This window comes from Castor canadensis, chromosome 6 (assembly GCF_047511655.1).
Source record: "Castor canadensis chromosome 6, mCasCan1.hap1v2, whole genome shotgun sequence".
Classification (NCBI taxonomy): Eukaryota; Metazoa; Chordata; class Mammalia; order Rodentia; family Castoridae; genus Castor; species Castor canadensis.
The window spans coordinates 77212655-77237800 of record NC_133391.1 but is presented as its reverse complement, the minus strand read 5'-3'; the positions used below and the strand labels follow the sequence as shown (position 1 = coordinate 77237800).

General features: G+C 45.2%; 1 long non-coding RNA gene across 1 annotated transcript; it reads left to right on the top strand.

The window, feature by feature from the left end:
* Window positions 1–258: 258 nt before the first annotated feature.
* LOC141424137 (uncharacterized) lies at window positions 259–12148 on the top strand. Its single transcript, XR_012449034.1, has 4 exons — window positions 259–391; window positions 7607–7704; window positions 11098–11238; window positions 11559–12148. It is a non-coding gene; the product is annotated as an uncharacterized lncRNA (long non-coding RNA).
* The last annotated feature ends 12998 nt before the right edge of the window (window positions 12149–25146 follow it).

The window sequence follows — 25146 nt, the reverse complement described above, 5'->3', positions numbered from 1 at the left end:
AAGAACTTCAAAAACTTCTCCCCTCATTTAAGAAATGTTCATTGCTTGGAAAAGTTACGCCTGCATTTTTGACATTTACACAAATAGGTAACTAAAAACCACCGCAAGAATGGAAGCTAACAGAGCTTTTGTACAACAGTACTACAATATGATTAAAAAAAAAAAACGGGAAGATAACGAATTTGCTACTTCCTGCATCTGTCATGCACAAGTCTGAACGCACAATAAACCCTTAAACGGATGTGGGGGTGGGGGGACCTGTCGGGCTGTCAGAGAGTTGCATTAAATTGAACTGGGCATCTGATGCAAAAAAGATGGCATTTCCTGTTGGCCTGCAGAAAGAGCTGGACCTGGACGGCAACCTCCCCGCCAACCCCGCACCCGATTACATGTAAGGTTTTGGGAAACACGGCGTTCGGAGGCCGGAGGGCTTTCAGCGGAGGAAGCATTAAAGGATTTAAGGTCTTGGAGCTGTAAACACACAGCTGGAATTGGGCGGCCTTTAACTCCCTTGTGAAACGCCTGCACCAGTGAGGCACTTGCTGATTGGTTGATGTCTTCAAGAGCTTCAGCTAATTGGTTGGCTTTCTGGCTTTCGAGCGTAGATACTGGAGTGAGGCTGCCGTTGATTGGCTGATTTTCGGAACATTTGTCCTGTTGTCTAATTACTGGTGGTTACGATTCATGATTAGGGCCTTGTGCCAAGAACAACTTCTCCTTTCCAGAATGTGAAGATGGGAACCTTTAATTCTCAGTCTCCACTGGGCCACCCTCCCCAGCCTGCCACGGACCCTGCAGGATTGTTCGGATCTTTATTTGTGAGATAGGTTTTTCAGCAAAGTGCTGTCACTGTGATTTAAGTGGCAATTCTGTGGAAGAAAAAGAGCACTGACAAAATTTTGAACTTTTTTTTTTTTAAGCTGCACACAGACATTTAGGGCATCCTGACAAAATCAATCCAAGTCACAGGACAAAATCCAAAATATGTCCTGTATGCAGGTAAAGTGGTGAAGGAGGGGAAGCCCCATCCCCAACAGAAGGAAATGGGATTCTTTTTTCCTTCTAAGAAGGCGTTCTTTGTGACCCTACTTGTTAAGGGAAAACTTTCCAACAACCGAAAATGTCCATCAGTCAGAAACTGGTTGAATGCAGTTTTGTGCACCTATAAAATAGAATAAAATGCAGCCATTACAAAGAACATAGCCCCATAAATTTATATAAGCTTCCCCTCCTTCACCACTTTACCTGCATACAGGACATGTTTTGGATTTTGTCCTGTGACTTGGATTGATTTTGTCACAATATTTAAATTAAAAAAAAAAAGGAGCAAGATGCAGAGCTCCATCTCTGGTATAGTTTGTGCTAAAATATACGTAAAGGCCGAGGTAAAAAATAAATACATGGTCCTGTAGCATAGACTCTAGAAGGAGACGTTCTAGAAGGGTGGAGAACAGAAAGCAGGAGAGGGCGGGTTCCTCCTTATGGCATATCCTTTTGATACTGTTTGATTTACTTTTCCTTTGGCCTGCATTACCCATACTAAATAATTTTGTTGTTTTTAAAATAATGATTTTTAAAAAAGCCATGTGTGGCCTGGGCTCCGGCAGGAAACATACAAGTTTGGGGATGTGGACAGGATGCTTCCCGAGCCAGGTGAGCCCTCCGTGGGATGAAACTGGGAGCCCGCTGCCCTGCTGTGTGGGGAGGATGTTTCCCGTGGCTCTAAGTCCTGCACATCACAGAGCCCAGGAAATAGCCTGGGCGGAGTCTTTCTGTAACCGGAGTCGGCGGCAGGTCATCTCACCCAGTACACGACAGAAGCAGAGCTCGGAATAAACGGTGCTGTTGCACCGGAGCCCAAGGGGACAGAAAGCATCCAAATTCTTTGCGCGGCATTCGCTTCCTGGAAACTCTTCTTGGTGATGGAGATAAAAGCCAAGAAGGTGTTGGGAGCTTCCTTGGAACTTCAGCCCAAGAAAATTGCTCTTTTGGCCCTTCATTTTCTTTTCTCTTTTTGGAGGGGTGGGTGATGCTGGGGGATTAAACCCAGAGACTTTTGCGCGGGAACACTTTACCACTGAGCTACATGTCCAGCCAGCTTCCTCGTTTGGGAGTCCACCTGTTCTGAGGGCAATAGCTCCTTCCCTACCAAACAGGAGTATGGGAGAGGGCTAGTATGGTAAACGTCTGTGGAAATAGAGAAGTTGGGAGAGCACTTGATCACCCTCATCACAGGTGATGACACTGTTGAGCACTTACTGCGCCCTAGGGACTGTTCCAGTACTTTGCACCCTGATCTTTCAGTATATTCTTTAGAACAACCCTATGAGGTACAAGGCTACGCCAATTTTACTGATAAGAAAACTTACATAGACATATAGGTTCACCAAAATCATCTAGCTAGTCAGTGCCTGACTCGGAGTTTCAGTCCAGGCTCTCTGTACTCTGAGCCTTTTCACCAGAAGAGGGCTTCTCTTAAATTAAAACAAATAAGGTCAGGGAGGGTGATTCATGCCTGTGATCCCAGCTACTTGGGAGGGGGCGATCAGGAGGACCAACGTTCGAGGCCAGCCCAGGCAAAAAGCTGGAGACCCTACCTGAAAAATAACTAAAGCAAGAAAAGGGCTGGGGGCATAGCACAAGTGATAGAGCCCCTGTCTAGCAAGTGGGAGGCCCTGAGTTCAAACTCCGGTAACATACATACACACACAGATTAAAATGATCAAACATTCATTGAGCACCTTTTGTACTTCGTAGGTCCCCACAACTGGGTGAGGGGTCATGTGAAATGTTTGATGTTCTTGACTGCCAGGGTAGCTCCTGGATTATGAATTTTTTGGACAGTAAACTATACATAAGTATACCATTTTAATCATTCTAAATGTACAGTTGAGTGACTTTAGGTTTCTTTATTACTGAGGTTGAGACTGGATTATTGATCCCTAGTTTGATGATTGAGGATGTTGGACCAAGAATTAAGAGCAAAGCAAGCACAAAGTTTATTGAAGGGACAGCAAAAGCTCCCTAGCACAGGAGGGCAGAAGGGGCTTAGGAAAGCTAAAGAAGTAGCATAGCTGAAGTCTATGGGGTGATATAGGGCACTACCTAGCTTGAAATTATAGTTGTGGTTGGTTGGTGCTGAGTCAGCTTCTCACTGAACTCGGCTACCTGTTCATCCCTCTCCTTACGGAACTGAGCATTTCAAGAAGGTTTGGTCAGCTTGTCTTGGCCTTGGAAGTCTGCTCAACTTATCCTGGCCTTGGGGCCACCACCCCAACAGAATGCAGTTGCATTCTGTTATTTTGGTAAGAACCTTGTTATTTCTCTGAGAAGCCTGTTGTTTCCCATGTCCTTGTCTGCTTCTAAAGTGCCTCTGTCATCCAAAATGGAGTCACCTCTGTCATTGCTTCCTTAACACCACCTCAGCACAGGGCCTACAGAGATAAATTGTTTGAGGTTTTGGGGTTGTAAGCAACAGAAAATGACCACCTTAAAAAGATTGCTGGGGAAGACTGGGGTAGCTCCAGAATCAGAAGAGCTAAATCGTCCTCAGCAGGACTCAGAAAAGGTCAATATGACCTAGATGACCTGCTGTAACCTTTTCTTCCATCCAGGAGTGCCCAGCCCAGGCCCCCAATATCTCCTTGGCCCTGCTCAGGGCCTGTGGACTGGGACTGCTGCCTCGTGGCCGTTGGGTGTTGTACCCCTCCAGGGGTTCCCATTGTAGTCAGCAGAGTCTTGAATACCCACTATGACGATTTTCTGGCAGCTGGCAGTAAAGTGTCTTGGGGAAGGGTGTCTCTGAACAAAGTCACAGATGGGGAGGAACAAGTAAAACCCCGAGCCAGAGGGCAAAAATCAGCTTAGACTAAAAAAAGAAAAAGAACAGGTTATAGGAGGACAGAGGTGATAAAGCCAGCTGCAAAGCCAGCAGAAAAACCTTGCTCCTCCCAAAGTCAAACACAACTGTGACGTACTATCCGGCCCCTCTTTGGGTGACCACTGCCCTCTTGGTATGAGAGAAGACAAAGCAAAGGCCTGCCTTGCTTTCCTCATCCGTTCCTGAGGAAACCAACTAACTGCTCAGCCACCCTAGGCTCATGACAGCACTTCATCCCTAACTGACCCCTGCTTTCTTAATCCCTCATCCCAAACAGCAACCCATCCAGAACCAACTCCTGCTTCTTAAAGACCCTCCTAGGGACCCTTGAGCAGGAGCCCCAAGTTTATGAGAGAGCAGCCTCCCTGCCAGGGGTCCAGGCTCTTAATTCCCCGTGGGCTCTGACTGATTAGGCATTTTGTTTTTGTTTTGCAATGCCAGAGATTGAACCCAGGTCCCTGCACGTGCTAGCAAATTTACTGAGCTACATCCCTAGCCCTTGATTAGGCTTTGAATAGGGGCTGGAATAGAGTTCTGTGATCTGTGACTGGCAGCCCTGCCAGGATCATTAAATGGAGGTTGAGGAGTAGGACAGTTTCCCAAAGGAAAACGGGTCAATGTCACCAGGAAAAGGTGAAGATATTGGGCATCCTGACCCAAAAGATGGCACTTGGAGTAGGTGCCCAACTAATGTTAATTATTATTAACAAGTTAGTGTTTTTAGATACTAAAGCAAATTTTATGAGATTATAGATGATAATAATGCCTACTGACGATTATTTGCGGGTTCTGTATGTCTACTACCTCCCTTGATTCTTAAGGTGATCTCACACCTATTAGGTAGATCTTCAGTTACTACGACCTGCTTCCTGCGTAGGGAGAAGCCTCCAACGGGCTTACCTGTCAGGGGACACAGTGAAAGATGGCATGTTGCTTCCATTTCTGGGTCCCACCTCAGTAATATACTGGCCCTCCTACCCTCCAGATCCCTCTGGATGTTCCTGGGAAGGTGTGAAGTTAAAAGGAGCAGACCTGCATGTCCTACTGCAGATCTGCAGATAGCACGCTCTTCTCTGGCAGCACTTATGGTAACAACATTCAGAAGCTGTCCCTTACATGCCAGGACTGTGTAAGAGATTTACATGTGCCATCTCACTTGGCATTGGAAGAAACAGAGGCCTCAGATGTCCTTGCTAAGATCACCCAGTGGATAAACTGTCAGTGCTGAGGTACAGGCCTGTCGCCTGGCTGACCTGTGACTGTCTATAAATGCAGCTCTTACAGTGTTTACTTGTTTGTTTGTATAGTTGCTCATATGCAAATATATTTCAATGAATTCGTGAATGAGGCATAATTAGCAGAGGGTCTGGCTCAGGAGACTGCCATTCTTATTTCACTTGCAAATGGATGTGCTAAGTATGTAAACTGAATCCTATTTTTTCTGTAACATTACCTCTGAGTTCTCACTTAATTTTCATGCTCAGTGATGTAGTTTGCCACAGCTTTATTTATTCATTTTGTGTACTCAGGGCCTCACACTTGCTAAGCAGGAGCCAAGCCTCCAATCCTTTTGGCTCTGGTTATTTTGGAGATAGGGGCTCACTTTGGCCAGGCTGGCCTGGACCTCAATCCTATTTCTACTTCTTGAAGTAGGTGGGATGACAGGTGTGCACTATCACGCCCAGCCTTTTCCATTGAGATGGGTCTCACGTTTATGACCAGCCGTGGAACACAGATTCTCCCTATCTCTGCATCTAAGATGAAAGGCGTGCAGCCCTGTGCCCAGGTATTTGTTGAGATCGCAATCTTAGGAACTTTTTGCCTGGGCTGGCCTGGAAATGGAATCCTCCTGACCTTAGCCTTCCTTGTAGCTGGGATGACAAGTGTGTGCCACCAGTACCCAGCTTTGTCACAGCTTTTAAAGAAATCTCTCCCCAGGACTCTATCTGTCAAACTTCTTCCTCACACCCTTAATGTGACAAACAAACACTTAAAGACAAGTAAGTGCTTGAAAAATAAAAGCACTTCTTAGCAACATTTTTCCCCCTTGCAGTGTGAGTGTCAAACGCAGGGCCTTGTACATGCTAGACAAGTGCTCGACCACTCAGCCACATCCTAACAATTCCTTTGGGAAGGGAGGAATTCTATTGTCACCGGACCGATAAAGCCTCACCTCCTAATTTTTTTTTTTTGTTTGCAATTTCAGGAATCCTCTCCAGGATTTGGAAGGGAAAGCCCAGGGGAGTCTCTTTGTGGCTGACAACAGCTAGGGTGGCTCAAAGTGTGGGGCTCTGCCACTGGCATCACAGTCCTCATGGGTAGCTAGGTAAAAATACAGATTCCTGGGCCCTACCCTAGCCCCACTGAGGCCATGACTCTGGTGTTTGCCCATGGTCCTACATTTGGCATGTTTTGTGATCTACAATCTTATTCCAAGGTCCAGGGGAGGGAGACTGGGGCAGCACTGAAGTCCCTGGTAGGGGAGAAGTATGTTTTGAAAGTGCCTCATGGATAACTGCCTTTCTTAGGGGACTCCTGACCTCGCTTTCGCATGACTTCCCTACACAATGTCTCATCTCATCGCTAGTGTCACCTTCCTTATCTCACCATTATTCTAAGATTCCACCTCTGGAGAATGTGAGGAGGGACAGTATAGTCACTCTCTTTTTCTCCATCCAGAAGGCTGCTTAGGCACTGGTGCCTTTCCAGCTCTTCCCCCTTTTTCTTCCTTCTTCTGATCTTTGCTGCTGCTGTTCCATTGTGGGGAGGCAAGCAGGATCCCCCTAAAATGTGCAAAGTCCTATTTCTCTTAGTGAAGCTTAGAGGGGAAATGCATAGGGATCAGTTGGGCTTGGACTTGAGGCACTGATATTTTGCAGCTAATTTAATGGGGATTGGCTGTCCCTCCCCTCCCTTCTTCCCACATTTGTTTACTTCTTGACTGTAATTACCCTTGCAGACTTCATTTGTCAGTCTGGCCTGCCACAGGTACCCTCCCAGGATGTTAGTCCCTCTAGGTAGGGGAGAGGACTGCAGAAAAGGCAGTTTTGTGACTGTGCTCATGTGGGTGGGGGATTAACAGGGACTCTGGGTGCTTGTAGGAATAAAGAAAGAAATGCAAGTAAAACACCTGCTACAACTCAACAACAACACAAAACAAACAACCTGATTTTAAAATGGGCAAAAGACTGGAGACATTGTTCCAGAGAAGATATGCAAATGAGCTGTATGCCCAAGAAAAGATGACCAAAATGGCTAGCTCTTAGGGAAATGTAAACCAGAACTGCAGTAAGCTCCCTCTGTGCACTCATTACCATGGCTATCCTCCCAAACCAGAAGAGAGCAAGGGTGGAGGTTGTACAGAAATCGGACCCTAATATTTTCTGAGGTAGAAATGGGGATTTCTCCTCATAGTGGGTTCTGAGGTCCCCCCCCCACCGCCACCCCGTGACTCAGAGAAATTCAAGCCTGGGACAGAACACTTACTTGCTGCATTTCTGCACAAACTTGACCGCTAAAGAGTATCTGAAAGTAGTTTTATCCAAGTTGGAAAGCATTTAGAAACAGAAGAAAACAAAAACTTCCAGAATATTGATTGGAAAACTAAAATCTCAAATTGGATCTACTGAGAAGACTTGAGAAAGAGATCCAAGTCACTCCAAGACAGGCTACTGTTCCATGTCTTTATTTGTTCAACAAATCCATGGTTTCCTTCTCCTTTGTCAGGCCATCAGCCTTATAGCCATTTTGTCTGTGGACAAGACAAACAGGAAGTAGCCATGTTGAAGGACTAAAGGACAGACTGCAGGAAGTCCCAAAAAGTGGTAAGTGATCAAGGAGACACCTCTCCTTCCCAGAAAACCTCTGTCTGCACCTGAGAGACATCTCTGCTCCCAGGCAATGCAAAAAAAGGCTATAAAACCCAATCCCTAACCTGACCCATGGGATCACCGGTTTCTGGGTCCCCCTGCATTCTCCAATATGCAGTCTTTCTCTTCTCTTCTCTACAAATAAAATCTTTCCAGCCTCTGCTGCTGGAGTCCACCTGTGCTTTCATTCTCAGAGCAGGCTCAAGAACCCTGAGCACCTGAAATTCCTGTGCGTGTCATCCGTGCATCAGTGTGGTGAGACTTGGTGAACTAGGAAGTGCATGCTTTGTGGCCATCACCTGGTGAGGAATGGGAGCCCTTTGCCCCAGGAGAAAAGAATTTCTGTTGGGACAAAGATGTAAATTCCTCTTAGAAATCTGCACCATTTATTTTCTTTGAAATCTTGTTTTTTCTAGCAAATCATTTCTAATCACGTAGTTTCTGATGGCTCTTGGAGAACACATTGCTGATTTGCTTTCCTCCTGATTCACCTGCATGGATCCTGCTCTTATGAACCTCCCCTTCCTCACCCCTCAAAACCTGTAACCAGCATCAGTTCCATGAAGGAAAGATGGCATAAACCACCACTTTTTAAACTTCGAAAACTGGCATACCAACTCACAACTTTTTTTGCTATATCATGTACCACGTGTGTTATTATTTTCCTAATATTTTTCTTTAAAGTCACGTTCTAAATTTTAACATTACACTAATAAATTGTTATTTATATGAATTTAATGTTCAGTTATGTACAAACACACAATTTCTTTTTCCCTCCCTTTCTTTTTTTTTTTTTTTTCTTTTGTTGGATGGAACCCAGGGCCTTGCACAGACTAAGCAAGTGCTCCACCAATGAGCTATAGTCCTGGCTTACACACAGTTTTAAACATGTAACTATTAGAAATAAAATTTCCTGGTGTACCACTAAAATCATCTGGTATGTGTACCCATCTTGGGAATATTGGCTTAGATTATGGTGCTCAGAGTAGATCTGTGGGTGGATTCCCTCAGGCATAAGTAGAACAATGACCAGCTTGGCCTGTGGGTGCCTTCTTGGCCAGCAGCTCTGGGATCTCATCAACCCCTCTTCTTCCTGATTCCAGAGTGTGCTCTTGTTCTCTTCAACTTGGGGCAAATAGTTTTAAGGCACTGTGTGCAAACCTTTAGAATCTCTGTGCATCAGAGTGTTCACCGCAACTTTCTGATCTTCCTTCTTTTGTGGAACTGGTTTCATCCTGCTCTGGCACACCCTGGGTCACATTTCTATCATGCAGGCAAATCAGCTGATTTTAGCGGTTGCCCTTGAGTCACTGACATGTGTCCTCAGTCCCAGAAAGGGCTGGTCACTGAACTGAGCAGCCATAGGCTGTTTTTGTGCTTAATACAACTCAAATTTCTTTTCAAAAGGCATGTTCTTTTTTACATTTTTACTCATTTTACTGAGGTATAACTTTTATGTATTAAATGTAATTTTATTTAAGTAAAATCTTATGTATATTTAAGTATACATTCACAAGGCCACCTCTCAGATCAAGATCAAGCCCTGGTTGTTCAGTACAGTGGCCACAGCCGTGCAAATATTGAGCAACTGAAGGGTGGCCAGTTGCGCCTGAGAGGCACCGTGAGGATAAAATACAACTTCCATGACTTAGTACCGAAACAGTAGCATCTACCATTGATATTTCTTTTGTTCTTGCTTAGTGTTCAAATGACAATATGTTCTATCTACTGCATTACATAACTATCTATCGGGGCTGGGTAGAACACTTGGCTAGCATGGACGTACATTTGATCACCAAAACCACCAATTTTTTTTTTGTAGTACAGGGTTTTGAACTCAGGGCCTTCACCTTGAGCCACTCCACCAGCCCTATCCTTTTTTTTTTGTTTAGGGTTTTTCAAGATAGGTTCTTGTGAACTATTTGCCTGGGCTGACCTGGAACCGCGTTCCTCCTGATCTCTGCCTCCTGAGTAGCTAGGATTACAGGTGTGAGCCACCAGCCCCTTGCCCACCAAAAAATGTTAATGTTACTTAGGGTGAACATAGGGCAGCCACATTAGAACCCGACCCCCTCCCTCTTGAAGGTGGTTTACTGGCAACTCTCCACCCGGCCCTAAAGAATAACAAACATCCACCTTTAGCCATTTACTAGAAATTCCCTGCCCAAGCTTGAAGCGATTATCTCGGGAGGGCAGTTGAGGATTTTCCTATCCAGTGACTTTCCTGGGACAACATATGCTACTAACCTCCTATATCTACTCCAAGCCTGTAGGCAGCAGTGGGGTTCTGGTGTTGGCTAGAAACTCCCCTCCACAAGGCTTCCTCCCGGATAAACCCTGTGCTGGTGTTTGAACACTTCCCACCGAGCTGTTCTGTGCCTCTTTCAGTCTAACAGTCACCAGGTCACCAGTTTCTTTTTATCTTTTTTTTTTTGTAGTACTGGGATTTGAACTCAGGGCCTCATACTTGCTAGGCAGGTGCTCTTCCACCTGAGCCAGGCCCCCAGCCCTGTTTTGCTTTAGTTATTTTAGAGTCTTGTGCCCGGGTTGGCCTATATCCAGATCCTTCTGTTTACCCCTTCTGTATAGTTGGGATTACAGACGTGGGTCACAGTGCGCAGCCTCTTTTTATCTTTTTTCATATGACTAATTGGAATATTTAAATATATATGCAACTGCATATTTCTTTTGGACCGCCCTGGTGTAGAACACCTCCAACACCTTAGAACTCATGTTCCTTCTTCATCAGTGCCATCCCTGGAGGCAAACCTTCATCTGTAGATCTAGATCTACATTCTAGATCTGCTCGGTCTATACTTGACCTTCTAGATCTGCTCTAGATTCTAGATCTGCTCGGTCTATACTTGACGTTCATGTAATTAACTAGGCAGGTGCTCTACCATTTGAGTCTCTTTGAGGGGGCGGGGAAGTATTCAAGTTTGAACTCAGGGCCTTGAGCTGGCTAAGCAGGCACTCTACAACTTGAGCTATGCCCCCAGCTCACCTTTATGTAGTTGGAATCAGATGGTATGTACTGTTCTATGTCGGCCTTTTTTCACTCAACATTAAATCTGTGAAACATCCATGTTGTAGTAATTTAGTCTTTTTCACTGTTTTATAATATTCCACGGTATAAATAAGCAGTAATTTATTGTATCTGCTCTGTTACTGATCAACATTGGTGTTGTTTCCGTTTTGGGACTAATCTTACTAAAACCGGAATGAATGATTTTGTACATATATTTTGGTGCACAGACAATCTGTAACTTAATGATTTTTCAACTTTATAGGTCCAAAAGTGATACTCATTCAGTCCTTTATGTTTTGAATTTTTATCTTTTTTCCCAGGCTAGTGGGTGTATGCTCCAGTATCCTCACAATGCTGGGCAGCACAGCCAGCCACAGCTCCAAGTCAGCCACACGATCATGAGAGGGAATAACTGGTACTCCACGGTGTACTTCGTTGCTAAGCTACAGGGTTGAGGACAGGTGTGTTAAATGCATTTTCAACTTACAACAGTTTCAGTTTGCAGTGGGTTTGTGGGGATGTAACCCGTCACAATCGAGGAGCTGCTGTACATAAGTGCTCATTTCTACTGGCTGGGCGACGGGGTAATGCGTGTCTTGCTTTAGCAGTACTGCCGAAGTCTTCTAAAGCACTTCTGTCAGCCAGGGGAGAGAGTCCCCGTTATTCCATACCCTCACTACCACCTGGTGTTGCCAGTCCTTCTGACATTTAGCTGGTGTAGCACGGAGGCAGTCAAGCTTTGCATTGAAACAAATTCTTACTGTTTTCTTCTCTTTACCAGGTAACAGACATCCACCTAGAAGATACACAGAGCCAAAAAGAAGATAGAAATACTCATCATCTCGTGTCAACTGGTGTCAACATTTGACATCTGTCCATCCGTACCTTTATCAGTGTGTTTATTGGTCAAAATGGCTTCATAATACAGTAATTTTTCCAGCAACTCTCTATGCCCGTCTTTCCATGTCTACGAATATTCATCGATAGCATAATTTTTAAAGGTTGAATAAAGTTCCATTGTATGGATTGCCATAATATGATCGATTCCCTTGCTCTGGAGCTATTGCCAGTTTCCCACCATTATAAACAATGTTAGAAAGAGCACCTTTGCCGTTAAATCTTTACTTTTGTCCTTAAAAATTTTCCAACAGTGGAGTTGCTTGTTCGAAGGCTAGTTTGCGTGATTTGAAAGCTGACAAACCCTTCCCTACCCTTGAAGCCAGGGGAGAGAACAAGAGAACCCTCTCTATAACACAGGATCGCTCCTTCCTGGATCTTACATGCAGAAGGCACTCTTTCCCCTGCCTGCTTACTCATCTATGATGCAAGCACAGGCCACTGGTGTTTTTCTGGGGCAGTGGGGTAGTTGGGGAGGAGAGATGTGAACTAAGGAAAGGAAATGTGGATCTGTTCGTGGCCAGATGCTAACCAGGTGAGTCAGCGAGACCAGAGAAGTCTGTGAGTTCAGGTTATAAAAGGGATCAGGAAATAGCAGCATTGTAACTTGGTTGCCATTATCCTCAACAGCTCTCATTAGTCTCCATCCATTCCTGTGGCAAGTTTTGCTCTGTGAAAGGAAAAAGAAATGCCTGGAAATAGTGGAAAGATCTCTACCCACTCCTTTGAACTAGACTTAAGCCCTCTGTAGTGAGAGGGCCATTGCAAGAAACTGATGGGACAATTCAAGATGGACTTTCCAAGATTCAGGACAAAGCAGAGCAGCAGGTGACCTGATGTTAACTCAGAAGGAACCAATCCAGTCCCAGGTCTGCAGAAAACACTCTGCTGTGAGGCCCAGAAGAGTCACTGGCCTCTCACGATGGTGGAGGCAATGTTTTTCCAAGGCGTCTTGTGGACACACACATGGAAAGTGGAGGCTGACAATCAGAAAAAGGTTAGTGAATGCCTGGTGACCACAGGAGCAGGCTGGGGTTGTGGGCCCTCGTGAGGCTCCTCTCAGCCTTCCAGACAGAAATGGGGCACTCTGAGGAGGACAGACGTTCCACTATTGCATAGTGGGGGATGGGGAGTCAGCAGTCCATTGCGTGACAGAAAGAAACGTGGATGCTGCTGGAGAATCTGTGTTGGCTCCTAGACGAACATGATGGGGGCAGATCCTGCTAACAATTCCCCAGGGTTCGATTTCCAAGTCTTCCTTTTAGTAATAGGCCATCTCAGTTTGAGTTTAGTCAGGCTCCACAAAATTTTACTTGCTGCTTCCCTTACAGCTAGATGTGGCCACGTGACTAAATCCAGCCCATAGGATAAGAGCCGAAGTGCTACATTCACAATCTGGTTCGTGGCACTGAAAGGAATCAATTTATACTTTATTTTCTCTCTTCCTATAAATTTGAATGGGAATACGATGTGACAAGGCTACATATTAGTTCATTATCTGTTGATATAACAAAGTACCTGAAGCTGGGTACTATAAAGAGAAGAGATTATTTAGCTTACAATTTTGGAGACTAAAAGTCCAAGATTGGGCAGCCCGATCTGTCTGGCTTCTGATGAGGGCCACGTGGCTTCATCACACCATGGTGGAGTAAAGGAAAAGGATCCTGCTGCATGCAGAAGGGGCTGATAGGTGCAATCATGACACCAAAGCTTAGGCAACACCAAAGAAAAGCTTGACATACTCAATCATATATAAAAATTAAACACTGTGGGCTCAGTGGTATATGCTTGTAATTCCAACTGCTCAGTACACTGAGGTAGGAGGATCACAAGTTCAAGGCCAGTCTGGGCTACATAGCCAGACCCTGTCTAAAAAAAAAATTTTTTTTTTTTTTGCATTCCTGGGATTTTAACTCAGGGCCTACACCTTGAGCCACTCCACCAGCCCTTTTTTTTGTGGAGGAGGGATGGATTTTTTTCAAGATAGAGTCTCAAGAACTACTTGCCTCACTGGCTTCAAACTGCAATCCTCCTGCTCTCTGCCTCCTGAGTGGCTAGGATTACGGGTGTGAGCCACTGGCGTTGGCTCAAAATAAAAAATTTTAAAAGGGCTGGGGCTGTTAATGAGGGGTAGAACATTTGCCTAGCATGCTCAAGGTCTTGACCAACGCCTCAATCAATCACTCCGTCAATACTCTGAAAAGCCAAAAGACAAATGAAAGCTGGAGAGAAATATTTGCAATCTATAATATAGATAAGAATTAAACCCGTAAGTAAAGAGCTTTTACAAAGAGCTCTTCCAAAATATGTGCCCCTCTCTGGGTTGCTCACCCTCAAGACCCTCCTTCTCTCTCCCAGGCCATTTGAATTGAGACACCTCCTATGCAGGCATTATGGCTTGGTGGTGATTTCAGTGAGAAGCTCTCTCCTATACACCAATGGCATTCTCGCAACGCCCAAAGAGAGAATTAAAACTGAGAAGTTTTTGCAGTCATCATTTTTAGGCCCGATGGTATACCAGCAGCTGCGTTTTTCTCTCTTAGTGTAGTCATGAGGGACAGGAATGGCGCCCGGCTTGGAGAGCTGAATTTAGAGCTAGCTCAGCCAGTTTGCTTCCACATGACCGCAAAGGGCCCTTGCAACTCTGGGCCTCAGTTTCTCCCTCTGCAAAACAAGTAGGCGAACTAGGTGCTCCCCGCCCTCACCCCCTCCAGCTTGGCAGCCAAGGATTCAGCTCATTTCCTCTTTTTAATGTGTAGGCTCAAGTATCTACTTTAGCCTTATCTGAAAAGTGTTTGAAGCCCCTTAAGAACTCTTCCCAGAGTTTGGAACCCACAGAGAGTAAAGAAAGTGTTTCCAATTACTGAAGCTGTTTCTCCATTTTCCAAAGCAGAGTCTGCTCTGCGCATTTGGAAAAAGTAGGATGGCACACAAAGTGGCGGAGGAGGCAGTAATGAAGACAGGGTGAGGCTGCCCTGTACTCTAGGTTTGCGCTTTCATTTGAAAAGTGTCTGTCAGGTTTCCAGGGCCTGGGTTTCCTTTGTTTCTCTGGGAGGCGGTTCAGAGAAGGACTGGCTCCAGACACAAGCCCAGGAAACTGAGGGGTTAACTTCAGGTCGCTCGGGTCCCAAAATATCCTTCTACTCTCTGTCATGGAACCTAAAGCTTCTAACCCTGGCATTTCTCCTTTGAATTAAGGCCTTTGGCAGCAATTATTTTTGGTTGCCCAGCATGTGCCTCCCACCACACACCCTGGAACATCCATTCCCTTTCTGATCTGGTCACAGATGTGGGCCTGGGAGCCAGTGTGCAGTAATCATTAGACTTCATTTTCCTGGCCATCCACTTAATCCAGGGTGGGCATAGCGCACAAGGCTGGGGAAACAGGGCCCAGCCCTGCTGTTACTAAGCTAGGAGGGAGGGTCTGAGGCTCTGCCAGACATCATCCTTACATCATTCTTACATGTGGCAAGAAGCTGGTAATGGAATGAAGCCAAGTAGAGGCAGCAGAGAGAGATGAAGGAGAGAGACAGAGAAGAAAGATAAAGTAAGAGTATTGCTAAAGAAAAGAAACATTGCTAGAGAGGGTAGAACCCTTGCATGCCGCTGGTGGGAACATAAATGGTGTAGTCGCTGTGAGAAAGAGCCCCACAGCTCCAAAAAAATTATACATATGCTACTATGTGACCCAGTAATTTCACTCTTTCAGTACATACTTAAGAAAACTGAAAACATGTGTTCATTCAAAAACCTGTTCATAATCAATTAAACATTGATACAGTAACTTGATTTCTACCTAGTTGATTGTTTAAGATTGCTTCCAATAATCTGATATTATAAATAATAAAATAATAAATGCCCTTAATAAAGTAAAAAAAAAAAGAAAAACCTGTTCATTACTCACAATAACCAAAAGGTGGAATTAATTATCCAACAACGGATGAGTGGGCAAACAGCATAGGGTATATCTACAGTGGAGTATTATTCAGCAATAAGAAGGAATAAATACTGATGCACCCTACAGCATAGATGATCTTCGCCAATATTATCTAAATAAAAAGAGCTGTCACAAAAGACAACATATGGCGTGATCCCATTTCTATGAAATGTCCGTGGAGGGTACTTGAGGGAGGGGGAAGGTGAATAAAGGAGATGAAGGTGAAGGAATATGGTTGATGGCTTCATATACATACATGAAATAGAATGAGGAAACCTCTTGCAATTGCTTTTAGTGGGGACAGGAGGAGTTGTGGGGGGTGGAGATGGTGGGTGCAATCTCACCAATGTACAATGTAAGGCTATTGGGAATACCACAATTAACCCCCCTGTACAATGAATGTGTGCTAATAAAAATGAAAAAAAAAACCCACAGTAAAAAAGAAATGTCCATAATAGGCAAATCTATAAAGACAGAAAATTAAATTGGCTGCTATTGGGAATGGGGTTTTTTGTGGTCAATGCAAGCATTCTGGAATTACATGATTGGAAAGTTATACAGTCCTTTTAAGTTTTAATTCATTTATTTTTAAGAGACAGGGTCTCACTAACTTCCAGGCTCTAGTAATTCTCGTGCTTTGGCATCCTAAGTAGCTGGGGCAACAAGTAGAGGCCGCCATTCCTCCTTAGTTGCCCAATCTTGTGACTATACTAAAAAACACTGGCTTGTACACTTTAAAAGGGTGAATTTCTGGTGCGTGAATTGCATATCATTTTATAAAAGGTATGATTGTTTTTATTATCCTGGTACTACCATTTTTATATAGCGTGCAAAGTACTTTTTACGGTGTCACTCTGATTCTCCCTCAGACATTCCTCCTCTGCCTCCCTTCCATCCCATCCCACCCTGAGTCTTCCATGATACTTAGATCCTTGGGATACTGCCTGGTATGAATATGACTGAGGACTGATTTTCTTTTTCAAAGGAGCTAGAGGTTTTTTTTTTTTTTACTTGCTCAGTTATTTTGCTAAAGGATGAGTCTTATCAACTCAAGGAGGACAGGCAGCAGTACACTGAAACTAATTCACAATTTTGTTTAAATTTACTTGTCAAAGGCAGAAATATTCAATTTCATGGATATTCCCAATTCCCTGCACTGGGAACAGACTTCCAGGAAGCAATTATGTAGAACAAAATGTAATGAGTAACAGGGGTGCCCGGTGAATTATTCATAATCTGATAATGATTTTAACCCATTTTTAACATGACCTGCCATTTCCATTAGCTTCTGGAAAGTTCCCAAAGTAAGCAACATGGAGGTTTCCTTTACCCATGCTTATATAACCATAACCGTCTTGCTTATCCCCAAACCACTTGAATCCCTTTCCCCCCACCCCCAACACAAGGCAGAGATAAAGGCCTCATCTAACTCATCCATCACTCCTCAATGTGGTCTGCTGGAGGAGATGGGTGTGACATGATGCCAGCGTGGTACCTGGCACTGAGATGTCCCACAACACTTATCAGGTGTTATGGTTTGAATAGGAAATGTCCCTCACACAGTCGTGTTTTGAATGGTTGGTCCCAAACTAGTGGTGCTACTTGTGGGAGGTTCTGGAAACTTTAGGAAAGAGACTTAGCTAGAGGAAGTAGGTCACTGGGAGGGTAAGTCTTTGGGGGTATTTTGTCTCTGGCTCCTTCCTGTTTGTCACTGTCTGCTTCCTGTCCACCATGAGGTGAGAACCTCTTGCAACACACATTCCTACTACCATGATGTTCTGCCCCACTGCTTGGGGTCAAGCAGCCATGTACTGAATCCCATGAAACTGGGAACCAAAATAAATCTTTCCTCCTTTAAGTTGTTTCTGTCAGGTATTTGATCACAGCTATGAAAAAGTAGCTAATACATTTGGTTTTGATTATTGAACTAATGAATGAATAGTAGAAAGGAGAAAATATCTGTAGCAAGGGAGAGTTAAACTAAGTAATTTGCTACTTCCTAGCTGTGTGGCTTGAACAAGAGTCTGGTTCTCAGCTGCTTAATGAAAGCTGGAAAGGCCAGCTTTGCTGAGTTATGTGGAGAGTTTGAGACTACAGGAAGTGCTCTGGAAGCAATGGCTGTTTCTAAGGGCTTCCTTCCCACTGGCAGCTGTATAACTTCCCCATACCTGGCTTACCCTGAGGGAGTCAGCCAAAGCTCTCTTAGGAGCTTTGCCAGGCAAGCGCTCTTCTACTGAGCTAAATCCCCAACCCCTACGTGTGTCTGGTTTCTTTTGCTTTTGGAATTCATCCACATTGTTTCACGTATCTTATCAGTCATTCCTTTGAGTTTTTTAATGGTACTGGATTTTGCACTCAGAGCCTCCCACTTGCTAGGCAGGCACTCTGCCACTTGAGCCATACCCCCAAGCCCTTTTCTACTTTAGTTTTTTTCTTCTTGATTTTTTTTTTTTTTGGTGGCCCTGAAGTTTGAACTCAGGGCCTCATGCTTGCTCTTACTGCTTGAGCCACTCCACCAGGTACTTTAGTTGTTTTTGATAGGGTTTTGAACTTTGCCTGGGGCCAGCTTTAGACTGTGAGCCTCCTGAGTAGCTGGGATTACAGAAGTAAGACCAGGTGCCTGGACTTTTTTTCCCCCTAAGTCTTGCCTTGAGCTCGTGATCTTCCTGTGTCAACCTTGTGAGTGCAGAAATTATAGGCCTGGTTTTAATTCATTCTTTTTTATTGCTTAGTAATATTCCACCATAGGACTATACCTACATGAGACTGTGAGGGTTGTTTTTGGGTATTATACGTAAAGCTGTGTATGCTTTGTTTCATTTCTTATGAGTAAATATCTAGGCATAGAATTTTTAGGTAATAGCATAAGGGCATGTGAACAATTATTGTATATTACTTTATTTTGAGATGGGGTCTCACTGTGCTGCTTGGCTGCCCTCAAACTTCTGGGCTCAAGTGATTCTCCTGCCTCAGCCTCCTGAGTAGCGAGGACTACAGAAGTCTACTACTGAGCCTGGTTCTTGTTAACTTTATTTTTTAAACCCTTCAAATGATTCTGATGATCAGCCAGATTTGGGGATTTCCTGTGGTGGTGAAATGATCGACCTTGATGTTTGACCTTGGACTCCCTTGGGGGTTATTTCACTGCAGGTGTCAAAGACATGAGCTTTCCCTGGGGAAATTCCTCCTGCTTGCTCTCACCCCAGCCAAGGAGTGTACCTTTCCTCTCTTGCTTGCCAGCTCCTTACCAGAGAAGAGCGTTCCCAGCCAAAGATCCCATGAATCTCTTGGGCTGTCATCCAAATAGGTACGGGCATTAGCGGGGGTGAAGAAGGCTGCCAACCCAAGGAAGACTTGCTCTAACTTTGGATTGCTTCCCAGGGTGAAAGAGGCCAGCTGTCCGGTCGCTGAGTGGGTGGGTGGGGCTTAGTCCTGCCCCGCTGGGCCACAGCAGTCCCACCACTACTGTGTGCAGGCCTGGAGCACGTGTAGGATAGAGGCCTCAGGTAGACCACAGGTAAGCACCACCATGGTGCTCCCAAGGGAAGATCAGTGGGCAGGGCCCACTTCAGGCTCAGGACATGGGAGTCTGAGTTGGGTGCTGTAATTTTGAAAGGAAAGAGAATAAGCTATCAAAACACAACCATTTACATCCAAGGGATCATGCTGATTGCTGGCTCAGGGATTATGTGTATATATATGTACATATTATATATATAATATCAGGGATTTATACATATATATATATATATTTGTGTGTGTGTGTGTGTGTGTGTGTTGATGTGTGTGTGAAGTTGCTTTTTGGCAGTGCTAGAATTCACAGTAGGAGGGAGGGCATTTGGGAGCTGAAGTTGCCCTCTCATCCAGTGTTTCCCAAAGTGTGAGTCACATGTCTGCTTCTCACCATGGTTTCAGGGGTCATGCAGATGAACATGATTAAAAATATGTCTGTGTTTTTTAGTGCACAGGGGAAAACTACATATTAAATATCTAATTTCCTGGATATATTGCTTAGCATGAAGCTAAGTTAAGACATAATTTATTTTCCAGAAAATAATAAGTATATCATAGTATCGGTGATATGTACGGGTGACAAAAAAGCATGAAGGTGGGACTGAGGGTGTGGCTCAGTGATCAAGCACTCTCCTAGCATGAAAGGCCCCCTAGGCTCCATTCCCAACACTGAAAAATAAAAGTATGAAAGTGGATAAGTGTGACTGATGTCTTAGAAAACTGCCTCAGTCAAACCATGCATTAATAGATGAGGAAACTGAGGCCCCGAGATACAAATGACTTGCTTAAAGTTAGACCTCATCAGAGTTAATACATGATCCCAGATTTACCTTGTTCTTAGTCCAGGGCTTATTTCCTTCTATCTGGTTTGGTTTTTGTTTGTTTGTTGTTTTGTTTTTTGTTTTGCGGTACTGGGGCCTGAACTCAAAGCCTTCACCTTCAGCCATTCCACTAGCCCTATTTTTGTGAAGAGTTTTTCCCAGATAGTGTTTCTATTTGCTGAGCTGGTTTAGTACTGTGATCCTCCTAATCTCTGCCTCCTGAGTAGCTAGGATTACAGGCATGAGCCACTGGCGCCCAGCTCCCTCTGTTTCTTTATGTATCTGAAAGGGGAAGAGGTCTCAACAAACACACAGCCTAGCTTCCACATTCAGAGTCACTGCATTTGCAGAAACAGCTTACGGTTCACTCAGACTAACAACAATGTCAGAAGCAATCCATCAGGAGATCACAGCTCCAGGAAATCCGAGTTAATAAAAGGTAGAGGCTGGGGGTTTAGCTCAGGGGTAGAGCACTTGCCTAGCATGCACAAGACCCTGGGTTCCATCCCCAGCACTGCAGTAGTAGTGGTGTGGTGGTGGTAGTGGTAGTAAGGAGGAGAAGGAGGAAGAAGAAGAGGGGCGTGAGATTTCTGAGGAATGAACCCAAGATCTTGATAATTCTCTTCAGATGAAATCTCGGAGAGAGAACGGGACAGAAGCAGAATTACAGTTAGCTTCCCCACCCTGCCTCCATTCCTCTAGAAAATGCAAGATGGTCTCTCACACAAAGCCCAAGATCTGTGCATGGTGCCCACGTGGGCTAGCTAATCATGCACAGGCCTTTTGAGGCCACAGAGAAGGCCATGATATTCAAGGAAATTCTTCAGGCAGCTGGAAACATGTAAGGGCATAGTTTCTCAGATGACTGTCATCTTTGGATGTTTACAAATCTACCAGAGAGATTCTGAGGAGGCAATTCTGTTAGAATTTTAGTGCTTGCTGTTCCCCGTAGCACCGAGAGTGAAAAGGGCAGGCATTGAAAATGCAAGCATCAACTTGAGCTTCTTCAGCTGGATCATATCCCTGACAGAGGAGTTATTCTTTCCACACTCCATGTAATTCTTTCCCTTCTCTCAGTGGGATCTGCACCGCTCTTTCTAAGGTGTCCCCACCCTCCATACTTTGGCGGTACTGAGGGTTGAACTCAGGGTCTCACACTTGCTAGGCAGGCGCTCCACCACTTGAACCACACCGCAGTTACCTCAACCTCCATACTCTAGGAGTATGTTCATTCTTCCTGTATTGTCACTGTCAGGATGTCCCACTACTGCGTACCTTTCTTTTTTCAGTGCTGGGGATTAAACCCAGAGCATCACACATGTTAAGCACACACCCTACCAATGAGCTGCACCCCCAGCCCTAGACTAGCGCATACTTGCTGAAGCCTTCCCACAAGGAAGCCTTAGGAATCTGAGCATGTGGCCCTAATCTAACCCAAGGGAGACAGTAGAGTTCAACACATGTAAGTTTTCCCAATCAACCTTACAAGTGCTCAGCATTGAGAAAGACAACCCTTTATCCTGGGCCCAAAGTAGAGTCTGTGGATGGTCACCCTCCCACCACTACTTCCTGTCCCTGCACTGGTCACTGGAAGTGCACCCTCCTGAGACTTTGATAGAAGGTAAGTTAAACAGGTTAGCAGACAGTTCCAGGGCTTCTCTGGTCCTCTGTATGCTCCAATGGGCGAGTGCTCTGCTCAGCAAAGCACCTCCTTGTGTTCCTATGCTGGCATAGGCTCAGAAACTTGATTTGGATGAAGGCTTAAGGCTGAATACCTCTGCTATAGGAAGTAACAGGGAATTTGGGGGTGACTGTGGGGGACAAAACAAGGCAACACCCTAGATCTGAGCATTAATAATAGAAGCCAGTTAGAAATGATTTTAGTGCTGGAGTTGTGGCTCAAGTGGCAGAACACCTGTTTAGCAAGTACAAGGTCCTGAGTTCAAACCTCATTAGGTCAAAAAAGAAAAAAAAAATAACTCTACTGGTAGAGTCTAAGTTGGTTTTGTGATTTATGGGGTGCTTTCCATCTCCATCTGCCACCCCCAAATCTACCTTACACAACAGCCCACTGTTGGTGATTTGGGCTCATGCATGGAGTAAACAACTCAGGATGAGGGCAAGCTGGGCTCCAGTGGCTCATATCTGTAACTTTGTACTCAGGAGGCAGAGATCAGGAGGATCACAGTTCAAAGCCAGCTAGGGGAGAAAAGGATGGACAAAACAAAGACCAACAACAACAAAAAAAGGAATGATTGAGAGCAACACAGAGGAGGTGAGCAGAGTTGGGCCTGAGTAGGGACTGAGCTGGGCACAGGTCACAGGTTACCTCTGAGCAGCAGAAATGGGACCATAAAAGTAAGGAAGCAGGAGTAGGGGTAGGGTGAGGTGAGGGCACCTTGGGATTGTTGACTTTCCCAAACACAGAGAGCTACTCCAGAACTAGGGAGCCATCCTTGACCTGGCTGATTAGTCCAGTGATGGGAACCTCTGACCTGCGCCAATGAGTCTCTTCCCTTGAAGTTTTTGATTTTAGATTTGGAGAATTCTTGAGACCAAGCTATCTCCCATGAATGAGAAGTAAACATCACACGACCCACCAGCAAACACACTTGTCTTGTAGGAAAAGCCACTATAAGGAGTCAGGAGGAAACTGACACCCAGAGAGAGGCAATCAGAGAGCATGCAACAACAGAACCCTGGTGACTGTCAGGCCTGAGAACCCCAGCTGCATTGCTGCCTAGAGCACTTTTTCCCTAAACTGCCTGAAGTTTGGTCTCTGCCACTTGCATCTAAACATGCCCATTGGACACCAAGCACCTCCTCCTCACCCACTTCATAATGTGTGCCCTGCTGGCTGGAAGCAGGAAGCTTCAGTGAGAGTAAAGGCAAGCATCTGTACTGGGATGGAGCTCCACAGCTCCTTTGCTTTCATCCTCTTAACCACAATCCTAAATTATATTTGTTTATTTGCTTAAGTACCTACTTTCTCTCATCGCTCTTCAGCTCCAGGAAAATGTAAGGTTCCATTCTGACTTGTAAGCGCAGGACACTGAGTACATGATGTGTGAAGTTGTGTGTCTGAGCTGTCTGCCCAGTGGGACAAGTGGGTGTGCTGAGTGCAAGGCGGGATGTACAATCAGTGCTCCTTCAACTGCAGCTAAAGAGCCAGGGGCCAGGTGTGACTAATGGGCTGTTGGGGAGGAGAAGTTCCATGCAGATCACAAAGATTTCAGAAAGGACCAGGACCTGAGAAGCAGCTGTAATTAAAAAGCATGAGCAGGCAGAACTGCCTGGAGGTCACAGGGGCTGGGCTGGCTGGCTGGGGAGGGCGGGCAGGAAATGGGCCTGGAGGTCCTTGCAGTTCAAGGCTACACAATTGGACAGAGATCAGCAGCCAGTTGCCATGGTAACAGCCAATCCAAGGGGCTGCTCATGTGGCGAGGAGTCAAGGTTTCTAAAGAAGGGGCTAAAAATGCTTCCTTTGTTCCCAGTTTGAGCTAGTTGCCATCAAATCCCTGCAGGGGTTGATGTGGCATGGGGACAGAGCCAACAATTGCTGGTCACTGTGACTGGGAGGGAGCTATGTGAGGGCCCGGGACTGGAGATAGGGAAGCTAAATATGTCATTCCATGTAGCTATTTGTGCCTTCTCTTATAGAGCAGGGTTTTAGAATCTGAGCATCACAGCTGGGCCTTTCAGCAGCTGTGTGACCCGAGGAATGATTGAGCCTCAGTTTCCTTACTAATACTGACAGATATTGCTAATACCTATTTTGCAGGGTGGATCACTTGAGAGAAGTGACACATGTCATGCTTAGTGAGTGGCAGATGCTATTGTCATTATTTTGACAAATGACAGCAGCTTCCCCAAAGGACTCTTGGTGTCTGGGTAATAAATGTCAGATTTTTCTTTGTAGGAGGTACCAAAAAGACTGTTCATAGAGACTCAAAAACTCCAGAAGGTGAGTAGTTAGACTAACAAAGTGGTACTCAGAAAGAAAATATTCTCAAGGCCGTGTCGAGAGCTATGAGTGGTCAGAGACTCCTTCTCCTTTGTTCTTCTGCCCAATTTGTAGTCCTGGACAAGATACAGAGATGAGGCTATCACTCTTCTCTCCTTCCACAGTGGGAGAGAGAAAAGAGAGAAAACCCTGAAAGCAATGCTTCCTCAGATTTTTAAGGGAGGAAGTGAGGTGAGGGTAGAGGGATAGAGGACGGTAATTTGCTTAGTGACTGGGACAGACCAGAGACAATGGCACAGCTGTGAATTGACCACACCCTCCCTCCATAGTCAGAAGTACTGAGAGATGCAGACATCCCTATTTGGACTCTGGTGCAGTCCTCTGTTGCTATGGCAACTCAGTGGAATCTCTAGGGGGTGGAGGAAGGCAGAGGCTGTGTGGAGATCAGCATCGGAGGACTCAGCTCTGCCCTTTTGCAGGGGCAGTCGAGGCATTTCTGACGGGTGATTATGGGGGGAGATCTTCCCTTTGGCATCTCAGGAGGCCATGCAGGAGCTACCTGGGGCTTCAGGGCCTTCTTCCCTCCTGTCTTAATCTAAACAGTGAGGAACCAGGCTGCTGTATGGACAGGTATGGGACCCCTCCCTCGCAGTATTTCTTCAGACCAGATGTTCACCTGAGGATTTGCTCTTCATTGTCCTCATTGACTCAGTCAATTTTTTTTATTCATATATGCATACAATATTTGGGTCATTTCTCCCCCCCAGTTATTCAATCGTTATTCATTCAACAGTTACATACGGTGTACGGTGCTGGGCCACACCAATGAACAGGGCACACAAGGCTCCTGCCTTCATGGAGCATGTGGTCTTGTGTGTGCGGGAGTTGGGAGGAAGAAAGTAAGTGAATAAATCAATACAGTGTGAGACTGAGGATAACACACATGGCTATAGGACCCAAAGAAGCTGGAGGGCCCATTTGGATAGGCGGGCAGGGACGGTCCTCTGAGCTTAGAAGGAGCGGCAGATGTGTGGAATAATGGAGAAGAGCAACACAGAGGCCAGAGTGGTGCACCACGGTGTTTAGAGGAGGAGAAGGAGGAGCAATGAGGGTGGCAGGAGTTGGAACTGGAGAAGCAGGGCTAGGATCCAGAAAGCCTACGCACTGGTAGCTTTGTTAAGTGAGGCAGAAGAGTGCTCGGATTTATTCATTTATAGTTTTTGTGGTGGTGAGGATT